We start from the raw sequence: 14914 nt of genomic DNA, 5'->3' as shown, positions 1-14914 counted from the left end.
TTCTATATTCCGGAGAATTTTTGGCGCTCGTTGAGAGCGTATTATCACGTGTTTTGATGATTTGCATACGGAGACATTTTCTTCTAGTAGACCACGTGGATGCTAGTTAGCTGCATGATTAAATGGTACATCGAACAATCCTAAAATTGAAATGCCATACAGCATCCGAGAGGTGGAAGAAGGGGAATGTCTCATCTTTCCTGTTATTCGATACAAGTTTAAATGGTAAGTTGAGTCTTATAACAATAGCTAGAAATACGTGGATTGCGGATAATGGACGATTTTGATGTTTGGTGTGTTACGAAAACTTGTAGAAATTGATGTGCAGAATAAGCAGGGGTAACAAATGTAATTAGTAATGTGAAGTAATCTGTATTATCCGGTTTCGTTTGTTAAGATTAATATGGATGGCAAGCGAAAGACAGTCGAATTTACTGTACACCCAACACTTTTTTTTACAAGGAAGATACGTTTCTCAAAAACCGTGCAAAAAAAGATGCATTTCGTATAGTAAAATAGAAGATACACTTTATTTTAATAACTAGAAACGTAAGATGAAATAAATTACACTGTGTTTTGAATGAGAAATAGTTAAGAAATGACGAAAATTTTCTTCCCTTATGTTTCGTCAGCGTTGAAAATCTGGTCGGGAACACGGCCACCCCCTCTTGTTATTTTGGCTAGTTTTTCTGGAAAGCTCTTGGCAGATTTTCATTTGCAGATGTAATTTCCCATTAATTTATATTTCCATCCACAGGTACCCTCTTTGGTACCACATCATCAGTTTTATTTTTGTAATTTTGTCTTCTAAATGGGCACATTGTTTACAAGTTAGTAAAAGGCTGACTAGGAAAACCAATGACGTGGCCTGTTTTTAATGAAACAGTTGATGTAATCGGTTTGCTTTACTAGGCAGCGCTCCCACCATTTTGTATTCAATTTAAATTAAATATACACTTAAATAATAAAAGAAGTTGGTTAATCCGGCAACCGATAATTGCCCGATAAGTTTGGTATACTTATATGTAGCGCCGTAACTAGCCTTTTATGCGCCCGGTGCGCCGGGCCTGCTTTTATGTGCCTGGGCACCGCCCTAGTTATGGCACTGTTCATACTTATTATTCCGCGAATCACAATTTATTTGTGAATACGTATGGTGCACGCGAGCGTTAAAGACTCCAGTTATACACTTTCTGTAGAAAACTGGCCCATGTTTATCGTACACTCAGTTTCATTTAATAATTTAATTAATGTATTGGTTTGCTTGTATAGCCGCTTGCCAACTAGAAGCATCCCACATCTTCATAGGATATTTTTGATAGATGTTTATATTCTTTTGGGTGCTGAGGTACTTTTCTTTCTAGGCCCTCTGTGGGTTTGGCTACGTCCACAATGGGGTGGTGAGGGATGGAACCACTGAGTATCCGGAACATACCATCGTATTCTGGGATTTGATTCCGGGTCCTCCAGAGCGATAGATGAACCTTTAACCGCTTCGTTTCTCCATTAAAAACGTGTAGTAATGACCTCAGATTGACGCAAAAGTTTACAAAACGATCACACTAGAAACAGAAGCATCACGTGTTCATGCACGTTTGTTACGACTTAATAAAGGAATGAATAATACTGTCAATGAAATCACCCGAATAGCCAGTCATTCCCATTTGTTCACTGTGTTGGGCGTTGACGTGATAGGAATAAACAGGAATTAATCCATTCATTGTTTTACACATTTATGATTTAAAATTCTATTATAAATACGGGAAGTACTTTGATCGAGTTTTTAAATTTTAAAACAATTCTATAAGACAGGATAGCCTTTATATCGATCAAATACCGTGCTGAGTAAGCAGTGCAACGTCGTTCATTTACAATGAAATATTTGTGGAAGCAAATAGGCTTATTCAGCAAATAATCTGTTTGCTAATTTTACTGACACGAGAGTCAGCAATAATTTCTATATTTTTGTTAAGTCATCGAGGTGAATGACCCGCTTTCTGAATGAAGCGTAACCAAACTTCCATGTAGTAACTCGAAAATAAGTTAATTTTACAATGGTAGAGTAGAAGTTCGATAATCCGGCTCTAAGGGATTAGAGTACTGCCACTTCCGATAATCCGCTCCTTTTTAATATTTTCGACAGGTTATATGCGATCCGTACATAGTACACACTACAGCACAGTTTCTACTACCTAACGCTGCTTTGCACCCTTCCAATGTGTTTACCCACATTATTTAGAGGATGCTGCAGCAACATCTCCTCTATGCCAAAGCAATCAGAAAGATTAGGTAACTAAAAGTAAATTGAATGGCATTGTCTGAAAAACAGCGGGTAAGATCCTTGGTTTATCCCGAATCTTGTAGATTCCTCTTATCCTTAGAGCAAATGCCACCAGAACTGTAAAACATGTGACAATTTCTTCCACGTTTCGAGTATTTATAGAACACGCACATAATCAATATGTAATCATAACCATATTTATTTAACTAATTTAAAAGGAAATTATAGCGGGTTTGAATTAACCATATTCAATTGTGCTTAAAGTACAGGATGAGTCAAGAAAGGTGGCTATACGTTTGACGTTGGTTTTACAGGAAACCCACGAGTGGCACTTGAAAACGAAATGTTAAATATAGCCCATAGACAGACAGACAGACATAACAGAGAAGTGTCAGCACACCAATTCTTGAGGTTTTCATCAACTCTCACCACCTATTTCAGGATCAATTGCGGTTTAAAATATTCACTCCCAATCCAGGAAATGGACTTAAATTGTATCCATACAATTACGACTTAACTGGAGATCAGTAGTCAATAATATTTTCTGATTACGCTTGGCTCGGCCTTCAGAGTAATCCTCTACGCACTCCAAAATGTAGAAAAATTGGAATCTGTTATAATCTTTCAAACACTATGCATTAAGTCATCATATAGTGGTCCTTGTTGTGGTGTTCAACTTTTTTCTAACAGAAGCACCACCAACTTGGTAGTTTTTTCTTCTTGCAGAACTATCGCCTCATCAATATAGGGTGATTGCACTTTTGTAATATGTGTATAGTCTTGATTAGTGATGTAACACCGTATTTCGGGGCATCGTGGTCGAGAACCACTGGCTTAATGGTTTGGAAAGGGACTACACTCATTAAAACTAAGAATAGTGGAATTGATTGCCTACTTAGCTGCATCTTTTACTTTTACCAATCCGATTTAAATGAAATATTAAACTAACTTTTAATAAGAATAAATAATGGTAATAGTTAAAATTTGCAGTCAGACTGGTGAATTAACAATTAGAACTTCACAATACAACATTGAATCCTCAAACTGATAACTTGAAAGTGGTCATAGTAAAAAGATTTCTTTTAGAGAGGTGACATTTAAAAGAAAATGCATATACAGTCGACCCCCTATAACACTGTTGATTTTTCCGTTTTATATGAATTCCATGTTGTACGAGTCATTTAAATTTTACAAATACGTGAGCCATTCACAGTCCGGCACACGTATTTGTAAAATATAAGTGACTCGTACAACATGGAATTCATATAAAACGGAAAAATCAACAGTGTTATAGGAGGGTCGACTGGTACAGGTATTATATTTAATTTGTCTTTTGTGAAGATGCCACAACCGTAGATTTAATCTGCAATTGAAAAACTGGAGAAATTCCAAGAGGTAAATAACTTTGCTATAAAACTTTTACCTACGTTGAAAAATAACGATCGATACTCTATCATACTCCTCACCATTACCTCATTTCTATAAAATAAAGATTACAGCAACTTGCAATTATTATAAATATTTTTATTTGCATTAAAGCTAAGCCTTGTTACAGGGGGTATATTTTTACAGTAATTTATTAAAATACATTTGTTATCTAAAAATCATTCAATATACACTTTCTTCAAGATCATCAATAACATTACAATAATCATTTAGTAGTACATTTTTGTGATTAGTTTAAGTAATATAATTAATGAACAATATTTTAATTCTATTAATTTATCACATATTGTTTAGTTCTTTGGAGATTTGATTAAAAAATCCATTAATTTTATATATTTGGTATAACATAAGATTGTTTAATTTAGTTCTTTTTATAAGTAGACCCTCCTATAACACTGTTGATAATTCCGTGTTATATGAATTCCATGTTGCACGAGTCACTTAGATTTTACAAATATGTGTGCCGAGTTGTGAACGGCTCACGTATTTATAAAATCTAAGTGACTCGTGCAATATAAAATTCATATAACACGGAATTATCAACAGTTATAACACGGAATTATCAACAGTGTTATAGGGAAGTCTACTGTGTTCATATTTTTCTTGTTTTGGAAGTTTAACATTAATTCTAAATATGATTATTTTGGATTTAGAGATATTGATATAATTATCCGAAATGCATACTCAAATAAATAGAAAGTCTTTCTAAAGTTTGTCCTCTGTTTCATTGATGGTGTAATAAGTCCAGCGGAAAAGAAAAAGCCATCTTAGCGCTCGTATATTTGAACATAAGACTAGACAAGAAGCACATTGCATAAGTAAATTTGTATTACTGATATTAAGAAGAATAAGGCCATTTCTGTTCCTATTTTAATTTTATAAAAGTAAATTGAAATTTTGAGTTCAAGTTAAGTTCCTCAGTCCATCAGTAGTCCAGTATAGAAGTAAAGCATTTTCGTAATGTTGGTAATAACGCTATAAGTCGATAATTTCCAGGATCTTTTCTGTCTCCTTTTTATATAGATCATTAACAGTTTTACTGTATTCCAAGTTTCCGGAAAGTTTGCTGAATTGTAGACTAAATTGAATAGTTCAAGCAATACTTGTTTTTCTGATGGTGGTAGTAATTTTAAGAATTTAACTGTAATATGATCGGATAGGTCGCAATTTAAAACTTGAATTTCTACACATAGGTCAGACAGCAATTCAGAACATATGGTAAGATCTACTACCGGATTAGCAACACAAGTAAATTCAGATGGATAGTCATTTTTTATTCTTCCGTTTAAAATTATTAATTGAGATTGTTGAGTATTTTTTATTAGTTGAAGGCCTAATCTGTTGTATTTTTTTATCTTTTTGATTCTCGGTTAAAGTGAATTAGATTATTTGGACCTTTATATTCTGAATCTATTATCTGTGCAATTCTGGAGTTAAAATCACCAAATAGCAATATATATGGAGAGATATTTTTCCATTTTTTGAGATTTTTAAAAATTTCATTTAATAAGTCTATTATGTAACATTCAAAATGAAGGAATATCAATCATTTCCATCCGAAGTTTGAAAATGTCAATAGAAAAATCATCAAAGAAGTTCTTATTGCTTCAATAGATAAATATTCAATGTCCCCAGATACATTCTAATACATAAAATATCACTTTTCAATTAAGTGTTTACGATAATATCAAGTGGCAATTTGGTCATTTTTCTCTCATCACGTGTGGTCGCATTTTTAATTTTTATACCATGGAGAAGATGGGAAAAGTAATAGAAATGATGCAATACATAAAACATGCCTTATGAGATTCAAATTATTACATGCAGAATATGCTCTCCAAAGTTCTCCAAATTTCTTAAAAACATGAAAGTAACTCGTTGAAAACTAACAGATATACAGGTATCTTGCATTTTACAAGTTTGCTTTATGTCACTTTTCACTACTTCAGTATAGTGATACCTCAGGAAACGAACGCCCCAGCATACGAAATTTTCAGGATACGACATGAAATTCGAACATATTTTTGCTCCACGATACGAACAAAAACTCATCATACGACGTTACATTAGTTCACAGTGCCATTTTTTATTCACTTCTGTTCATTGGTCTCAGTCCGTGTGTTTGCTTCGTCGCGGAAGGATTTTGCTCGATAAAGGAAATCTTGAGGTATTACCAGAAAGTGACTGATTTTATTGAAAAGAAACATCCCAAAAAGGTTCACACTAGCTGTATTGCTGCTCAGAGTAATGACATTTGCCTAAGTCATTTTAGAAATATTTTAAAAAGTAGGCAAAGGAAAACCTCTTTGGATAGATATTTTACCAAGAGACCTGTATCCAGTGAAAGTGCTGATGGAAGTGAAAGAAAAAAGCAGTGAATAAATGTTTTAAAAAATATATATAAAACAACACTAATTTTTTAATCTTTTCTGTTATTTTTAAGTTATTGTTACATTATGTTATGTAAGTTAAGTTTTAGTATCATTTCCCTTCTCCCTCACTTCCGCCACCAGTTTACACCTCCACCGTAGTCTATCCTGAAAGGTAAAGTGCAAATAAAACTATTTTTTTATCAATTATTATTCTATTATGGTTATTTATACATTTACAACTACAAAATGCATATTTCAGTGTTTTTCCTTACTATAGATTTTTTTTATGTACTACTTAGCTTTAATTTGAGCGTGTTTTTCGTGTTGAAACAAATTATTTGGTTTTACATGTAATCGTATGGGGAAAAATGATTCACCTTACGACATTTTCATGATACGATCCCAGTTTCAAAACGGATTAATTTCGTATCCTGAGGTACCACTGTACCTGTTTTAAATAACTGAAAAAAGTTTAAAGAGGATTTTTGCTTTAACGAAAATATCATTTAGTGTTTTGTTTTGTAGTGAGCTGTTTTAGATGCAGTGAGCGATGTCTTTGAGCTTCCTCCCAAGAACTGCATTTGGCATCGATCCACCGTGGCTTCAAACTGTGTCTGTGAGTATCTGTGCTTTGTCCATTTATTTTGTGCATCCATTAGAAAATTGTCCTAATGTGTTAAAAGCTTACACCTAGCATAAAACTTGATGCAATTAACTGGTTTGGGAGGGGAGAATGATAAAGACAGCACACAGATGTCAAACTCATCTGCATCTGATATCTGTACTACTTGCATGCAGAATCTTGAAAGCTGACAAAGTTTCTATTGGTTCTGCTACCAGCAAAGTTCTCTCTTTTAGTCAATATTCAGTAATGGATAAAATGGAAAGCATATTGGATATACTGGTGTACAAATATGGTTTTCTGTTTGGCCAATCTCTTATTAAGTAAATATAACTTGTCTATTCATTAAGCCAAAACAGAAAGAATGGATAACGGTGACGAAAGTATTGTAAAAGTGAAATTTAACGTTAGTCATGGACAATTTGATCGATTTTAGAGACAAGGGTACTTTCGTAGCTTAAAGGTTACTTTGTAAAACTATACTGTACTTACATTTCTCCTTTATATTATTCCTTCTTTTATTCTTGTTAGTATTAATTTAATTTTAGATCTGGAAATGTTCATATATGTTTCCCATGTAAATTAATGGTAATTGCTTCTTTGCTTTACACCATTTCAACTTAAAAAAGGTTTCGTAGGAACATTAAAGATTAATTTTTAATATTTCCGAAGAGACGGCTGAGGGCATTAAGACGTCGGGCTACTGCTCCGGAGAACCGAAATCAAATCTGGGTGAGCAACTCTCTCAGAATTTCTTGTGGATGGTCTATCTCTCACAACCTGGCATAATTAAAAAGGCCCTCCTAGCACCGAAGGATCAAGAGAGAGAAATAAAAAGTTTTTAAATGAACATAAAAGTTAAATTTCAGATAAAGTAATCATATTCTGTCCTGTAGACACTAAGGTTTATTTTGAAGCCCAAGACTAATCATGAAAATTTCCTGAGGTTCTCAATCTGGTGCCTAGTTTAGAGTTACTGTATGTGAGTGGCAACAAAAATATGTTGGGAGAGTCGCACGTAGGGATGTCCCAATACCACAAAACTATTGATAACAGTATCATGAATAGTTTTGAAGTTGGGACATCACTAGTCATGTGGTTTCTGTGATGCTCCCAATACATTTGTGTTTGCTACTCACATAACTCGCGACTAGGTACACTGGATTCGAATCCAAGTTCTCCAGAGCGTCGGCCTATGTCTTTATTGCCTCAGCTGTATATATTTATATCATATAAATCTGTAAAATAATTTTAAGAATACATTATTTTTAATTTCTTTTATTATTATTAAGAGATATCTGTTTCCTTGTCAACAATTATATAAAATTAAATTAATTCATTATTATTATTATTTCTCAAATAATTATAATACAATATAGACCATTTGAGAACCGATACTATATTGCATATTGTCTTCTTGGACGTTTACGGTCCCTGTTTCTGTTTCTATAAAGAAAACCGAGGAGGCCGAAACCTCCGCTTTACCGTCTCCCGGGTTATTAAATGCTGGCATTTGGCGTGGTCCAGATAAAGGATTTTTATACCTCCAAAGCTTGACTTTATTTGGATCTAAGATATTAAAATTTTAATAAGAGAAAATTTTAAGTTAATTATTGACCTGTAAACAGATATTCTTACCTTTAATTAGATGGTTTATTTTAAGTATACGACAAATGATATTTGAATATCTATCTCCATTATACACCGGAACAGTTATTTCGAAGTGTCCGGAGTGAGGTTGCGGATTGAGGAAGCGGACGGGAACAAAAGGCTAAATAAATAATTTTCGAAAAATTATTTAAAATTTATGATCTGACGCTGTTAAAAAATAAATCTAAAATGTTCTTACTTCAATAGCTTCATTAGCAGATCTTTGGGGGCGGAACCCATATTGGTTGTTTTGTAAATAATGGTTTGTTTCCAGATGCCACAGTAATCTATTGGTCAAAAGCCTCTCATATACTTTGCCCAGAGTTGGTAAAAGGGAGATAGGTCGGCATTCTCCCTCTTTTCCTGGTTTGGGAACTGGCACTATTTTTGCGTGTTTCCAGGATTTTGGAAATATGCCATATTTGAGGCATACATTAAAAATATTAATTAGTTTTTCAGGGATGAGAGCCCAAAGATTTTTAACCAAAAGTGGTGAAATATCGTCGTGTCCTGCAGCCTTTTTGTTATTTAAATTCGCAACTATTCTGGCTATTTCTTCGGTCTGGAACTCGGGGGTGTTATCAGTGTTGATGTCTTCAGTATTATTATTCCTTATCCTATGATGGTAATCCGTTTCCTGTCCCAAAGGGTCTGAAAGACAAAAGGTGTCCATCTTTTTGTTGGCTGCCTCTTCAAAGTTCTGTCCAATTCTAGTAGAGTGGAGAATCTGTGTAGTTCTCAGTTTGTTGGTACATAGGCGGGTAATAAACCCCCATGGATTATGTCCTGCTTGTTCGCAAAAGTCTTTCCAAGATTGAATTTTAGCCAATTTAATGGCATTTTTGTAGACTCTTTGGTGTTCGAGGTAATTTTTCTTGAGTTCAGATCGATCAGGCTCGCAGTGGCACCCTTGAAAATTTTTCCTCAGTGTTATATTTTTAGCTCGTAGAACACCTAATTCTTTATTCCACCATGGCACCGTTTTCTTTTTATTAATGTACATTGGTATATACTTCCTGCAGGCATTATTGATGATATCAATTGAGCTATCGATAGCATGTGTTGTCATTGATGTATCTTCCCTATCACATATAGGTAAATATGTTTTTAAATAATTCTGAAGACCATCCCAATTAGCCTTTTCCAAATTATATTTTGATCGGGGTTGTTTAAGATTGCTCTCCTCGTTATTGGATATTTGAAAGGAAATCATTGCATGATCTTCAATCGATTCTTCCAATATTTTCCAGTCTTTAACAGAAGTGAAGCATCCCAAAGAACAGGCAGTTACGTCTATCCAGCTTTCTCCTCTGCTGGATACGAAAGTTGGAGGAGATGTCGGATTATTTACGATCTGCAGACCGTTCCTAGCGAAAAATTGTTCCCAGAGCCTGCCACGGTCATCTAGTCTTTCTCCTCCCCAGGATGGAGAGTGTGAATTAGTATCTCCTGCGACTATGAAATAAGTATTGTTAAAAATATCAATTACTTTTTGCAGATGCATAAAGAAATTTTCCATGTTGCAGACCTTAGGACAGTAAAAGTTAATGAATAGGTATCTGTTTCCATTAATAGCAATTTCAGTGCAGGTGATATAATTGTTACTTATATTGCTATGATGTAAAATTGAGAGGTCGTTATTTGGGGCTATTGAAGCAGCCCAAGGGTAATCAGAGGTGCCAGTTAGAGATGTGCAGGTTTTAGGTAGGATTGCGGGTTTTGATTTAATGCAGTACGGTTCTTGTAATAGGATAAAATCGAACCTATTAATTACCGAGGCAAGTAAAGATGTCGCAGCAATGCTTCTACCAACATTGTATTGCAGAAAACAGATGCTTTTTTTATTGCGACGATCCATAATCTGTTCTTTGAATAATGTTATTCTTAATTCTATTATATACTTTACAAGTGTTGTCTCTGGCGTTGTGTCCGCAAGTTGACAAATTTTCATGCTTGCAATTGCTACATACTGCAGGTTTATTTTTATTGTTACAATCTTTAAAATTGTGATTGCCTGCACAATGACTGCACGTTGGCTCCTCTTGACTGCAAGATGAAGAGGAGTGCCCGAAACGACAACAGCGGAAGCATTGTAAAACTGGGTAGAAGTCAGATGTGCGGCACTTTGACCATTGCACGGATAGCTTCTCGATCTTTAATAAGTGCATTCTTAGTTTTGACGAGACTTGAATTACCCAGTTGTTATAAAATTTACCTCTTTTACCCAATCTAAACTTAATTTTAAAGTTTTCCATAAATTCGGATTCAGAATAGATATCACCAATACAGTCATTTTGAGCATATATACAGTATGGCAGCTCGTCTCTTGTAAGCTCCGAAGGCACTGAATAGATAGCCATATGAGGGAGTTTTTTCTTAGGTTTCTTAATATTAATCTGTGGTGCTTCTTTAGTTATGAATTGCCGGAATCTTTCTGCCTCCTCCTTATTTCCTATTTCTACCACTACTCCTCCTCCTCCTATGTTCCTAATTTTATCTATACCAATGCCTAGTCGTGTTGGTTTTATTGTATTGTATAACATTTGTCTTAATTCGTATGAGGTTGTTTTTTCGTCAACACTATACAGTAGAAAGACCTCCCTTTGTTTATTCGGGAGTTGAGTTGGTTTCTCTGCATTAAAACAGCCTGATTTAAGGACCTCGCTATATGATTTCATGTTATGGCTATCATTGTGGCAATGTTCTTCCATCATTTCTATTTTTTCATGTAGACATTTCTGGTTGTTTAATATCTCGTGCATTATGCTATCAGTTATCCTATTTTCCTGACTCTGTGATGTTTGCAGTTTTTCTTTTGTATCTAAATTAGTGATTTTATCATCTATGATACTAAGTCTTTCTGCTAAGTTCTGGTTGTTGATAATGTTAGCTGCAGTCTCTAGGTTACACATTTTGTTATCAATGTGATCCAGCTTTTCAAGAATCAGTTTTTGTGAATCTAGAATTATTTGCTGGTTCAAGCTTTCCCCTACATCCTTTTTGTTGTCAGAAGTATTCGATTCCTGTTCAAGGACCACTGGTTGCTCAATGATTGAGATAGTGTTCTCAGCCAATACAATAACTTTTTCAAATTTTTCTAAAATAAATTTCATATGTTTTGGCACATCAAGTCTTCCTTTGGGATTAGCCAATGCATATTCACTGATTTCCTCAGTTATTTTTAGTGCGTTCAATCGAAATGTTTCTAATGTTAATGAGCCCATTTTGTGATATAATATTATATGGATTGCTAAAAATGAACTTAAGATGAATAATAACAATATGTATTTAGATATATTAACACTATATACTTATCTCTATAATAAGCTAATACTTATATATACTTATATATAAGTATTAGCTTATTAAGTATTAGCTTATTAAGTATTAGCTTATTAAGTATATATAAGTATTACTTATATATACTTATATACTTATCTCTATAATATACTAAGGCATATAGCACTACCCCAAATGTCTCTCTTCAAGTGATAGCCAGATGTCCGCCTATAGATAAAATCATTGAATACAATGCTAAAATTTGGAAAATAAAATGGGGGAATAACATCCAAATAAATGATCACACGATTAGAGCGGAAGACTACGAAAAATCTATTACTTATGATACGACTAGACACCCAGCTATTAAGAACAAAATAACTTTCAATTCAAGTCATGAAGCAGATCTGAGCATTTTTACTGATGGATCGAAAACAGGAAACAACGTGGGATGTAGCTTTGTGGCCTATTGTAAGGATGAAATAACTGAAATGAAACAATATAGGCTTGGCGAATTATGTTCCAATTTTCAAGCTGAGCTATTCGCTATATTAAAGGCTGTTTCCTGGTCCAATCAAAAAAATAAGGATAAAACAATAATAGTTACTACAGATTGTGCCTCCACAATTGACTTATTGCATACTAAGAACCATAATCTTATAGCTAATAACATCCAGGAGATAATTAATACTTCTACTAATCATTATACCATTAATTGGATCAGAGGACATCAGGGACATATTGGAAACGAAAAGGCTGATGAGTTGGCTAAAGCAGCTTCTCATAACGATGACTTGGAAACGTCTTATAATAAAATCAGTACACAAACAATCAAATCTATGCTATGGACGGACTTGATAACAAATTGGCAAAATGATTGGAACACCTGCAATACTACAACTCAAGATTACATTAAAGACATTCCTAAGTTTCTTCAAAACAAATGGTACATTCCTAATAGCCAACTCACACAAATCTTATCAAACCACGGAAGATTTCACTCGTACCTGTCAAGATTCAAGGGAGCAATAAATTCGAAATGTACTATCTGCGATTGTATTGACGGAAGTAGTCATTACATATATATCTGCCCAATGCTAGAAACAGAACGAACGACTTTAAGAACCCTACTACATTTGCATAATATGGATTGGCCACCACCAACTCTACAATCAATTTTTGAACATAAGGATACTTTTGATTCCTTCATACAACTTGTTAAAATGTATTTTTTAAGAACAAATGTACCAGCATATACTAATTATAGAAACCTATCTACTATGATTTAAAGTTAAATAATTATAAACTTGTCTGCTACGTAATACACACTATAAAACATAATTACCACAAAGTGGGTTATTACCACAAAGTGGGTTATTACCTTGATACCGTATATTAAGAACAACGTCTACAGCATTAGTGCTTGAACAAAATCAGGGGTTATATAAGAATAATCGGGTATACTATGCCCTACTTGCACATTAGTGCAATACGAATTGATGGAAATATGTTGCCTGAGAGTGCTTTGGGTAATATATTTAGGTTGCCTAGGGCACCTTTAGATGACACTTTTGGGTGGCATATTTATGTTACGTAGAAGTGCTTTAGGTGACTCATGAATATGGACTCTTTTTTAGACAGGGTTCAACAGCCACCTCTTCCTAAGGCTACACAGACGAATTGACTCATGATCAATTCTTAGTTTGGTACTCATAATGTAGGACTTTTTACATTTTGAGTGAACATGGAACTTGACTACAGGGTACGTCTCCCAGACAATCTGGAAGATGCTTCGCTTGTGTGGAGTGCTGGCCACCTTTGAAATTTCAGGTGACTTGTAGGAGTGATTTGCACCAACAATTAACTTGCTGAGTTATCTTAGGAGTGTTCTCCCGATGAATTGCTTTAAATTAATCTACGCATCACGCACACATAATGTGGGACTATAACATTTCAGTGCATATTGGAACTTGATGACTGGTGCGTCTTCTGGTTGACCTGACTCGATGCTAATTTTTGTGTGTTCATTCATAATGTGGGATGTTATCACTTTAATTGCACACAGGAATTGGTTCTCGATATTGCTATAGAGACTTATCTTTCCCGGATGACGTTGCACGTGGCATGAACTGTACTACTAGCATATGAGATAAAAGTTCTTAAAGTTAAATCCAGAACACTTCATCTATGGAAGAAGTCTGTGAATCACGGATCCAAGCTTTACTTCAAAAACTTCTATTAAAGGAAGAAGAGTATGTACTAGGACATAGCATCAAGCTTATAGATGGATAGTCATCATTCACAGGACAAATCCTTTGACTCGGAAATAAGTAACTCTGCTCATCTCGAGAAACATAATCTGTGTTGTGAATCATCTACATGACATGTTGGTTAATATTATAGTCATATGATAACTACCAAAACATATGATTATGAGGTATACTTGTATAATAGCACTAATCAAATACTGTTAATATTTGTAAACTATGGTGTTGTCAATTGGTCTTATCTGTCCTATTCATTCAGTATTTATGATGTATGTTATTTTAACTATAATTGTAATAGATACATATGTTAATTACCAAAACATATGCATAAGTGTTATACTAATATAATAGTACGGCTGAAACACTTAATATTTGGAAACTATTGTATCATTAATCGGTTGTTAATAATTGGAAACTATTGTATTATTAATCGGTTTTATTTGTCATATTCATTAAATATCTATGATGCATGTTATTATAATTACAATTCTGATAGATATGAACATATATGTAAACATCTAATCGCCACAAGAGATAGCTGCTAAGAAATTTAAATTGTGTATATTAACATAATAAATGATAATTGATGTATTCTAGTATTTACTTAGTGTTTCAAATACTGTAATTGTCGGGAAGCTGTTGCAGATAATTGTTTCATATGTCTTATTAATCGGAACATATATTATAATTAATAATTGGTTTCATATGTCATTACAACGGGACAAATATGTTGAATGTTATTCTGTTTACAAAAGCATGTGCATATCTCTTAATAGAATGTAGTTACTTGCGTCAAATCATCGAGGTGTCGAATATCAATTAATATTATATTTACATTTTACATGTCATGAGATTTCTATATGGAACTATTTATATATTTATAAATAGAAAATGTCGGTGTATTATAGCAGAGGTTTCTAATATCATGCCAGTGTAACGGTTCCCTGTTATTGTATTCATATGTTATTGTATTTCTCCTTTTTTTTTTTTTTTTTTT

The 14914-nt window shown here is 33.8% G+C and overlaps 1 long non-coding RNA gene across 1 annotated transcript in view; it reads left to right on the top strand.

Annotated features, from left to right (window-relative positions):
* The first annotated feature begins 89 nt into the window (after nt 1–89).
* The window catches only part of LOC111614156, a 21747-nt gene continuing 6922 nt past the window's right edge, over nt 90–14914 (top strand). The window contains exons 1-2 of the long non-coding RNA XR_002754886.1: nt 90–225; nt 6625–6715. This is a non-coding gene — a long non-coding RNA (uncharacterized LOC111614156). The remainder of the gene's footprint in view (nt 226–6624; nt 6716–14914) is intronic.

This window comes from Centruroides sculpturatus, unplaced genomic scaffold (assembly GCF_000671375.1).
Source record: "Centruroides sculpturatus isolate CEXI.00-Female unplaced genomic scaffold, Cexi_2.0 scaffold2, whole genome shotgun sequence".
Taxonomy (NCBI): domain Eukaryota; kingdom Metazoa; phylum Arthropoda; class Arachnida; order Scorpiones; family Buthidae; genus Centruroides; species Centruroides sculpturatus.
Note: the sequence above shows the minus strand (reverse complement) of the source record. Positions and strands in the feature narration are given on the sequence as shown.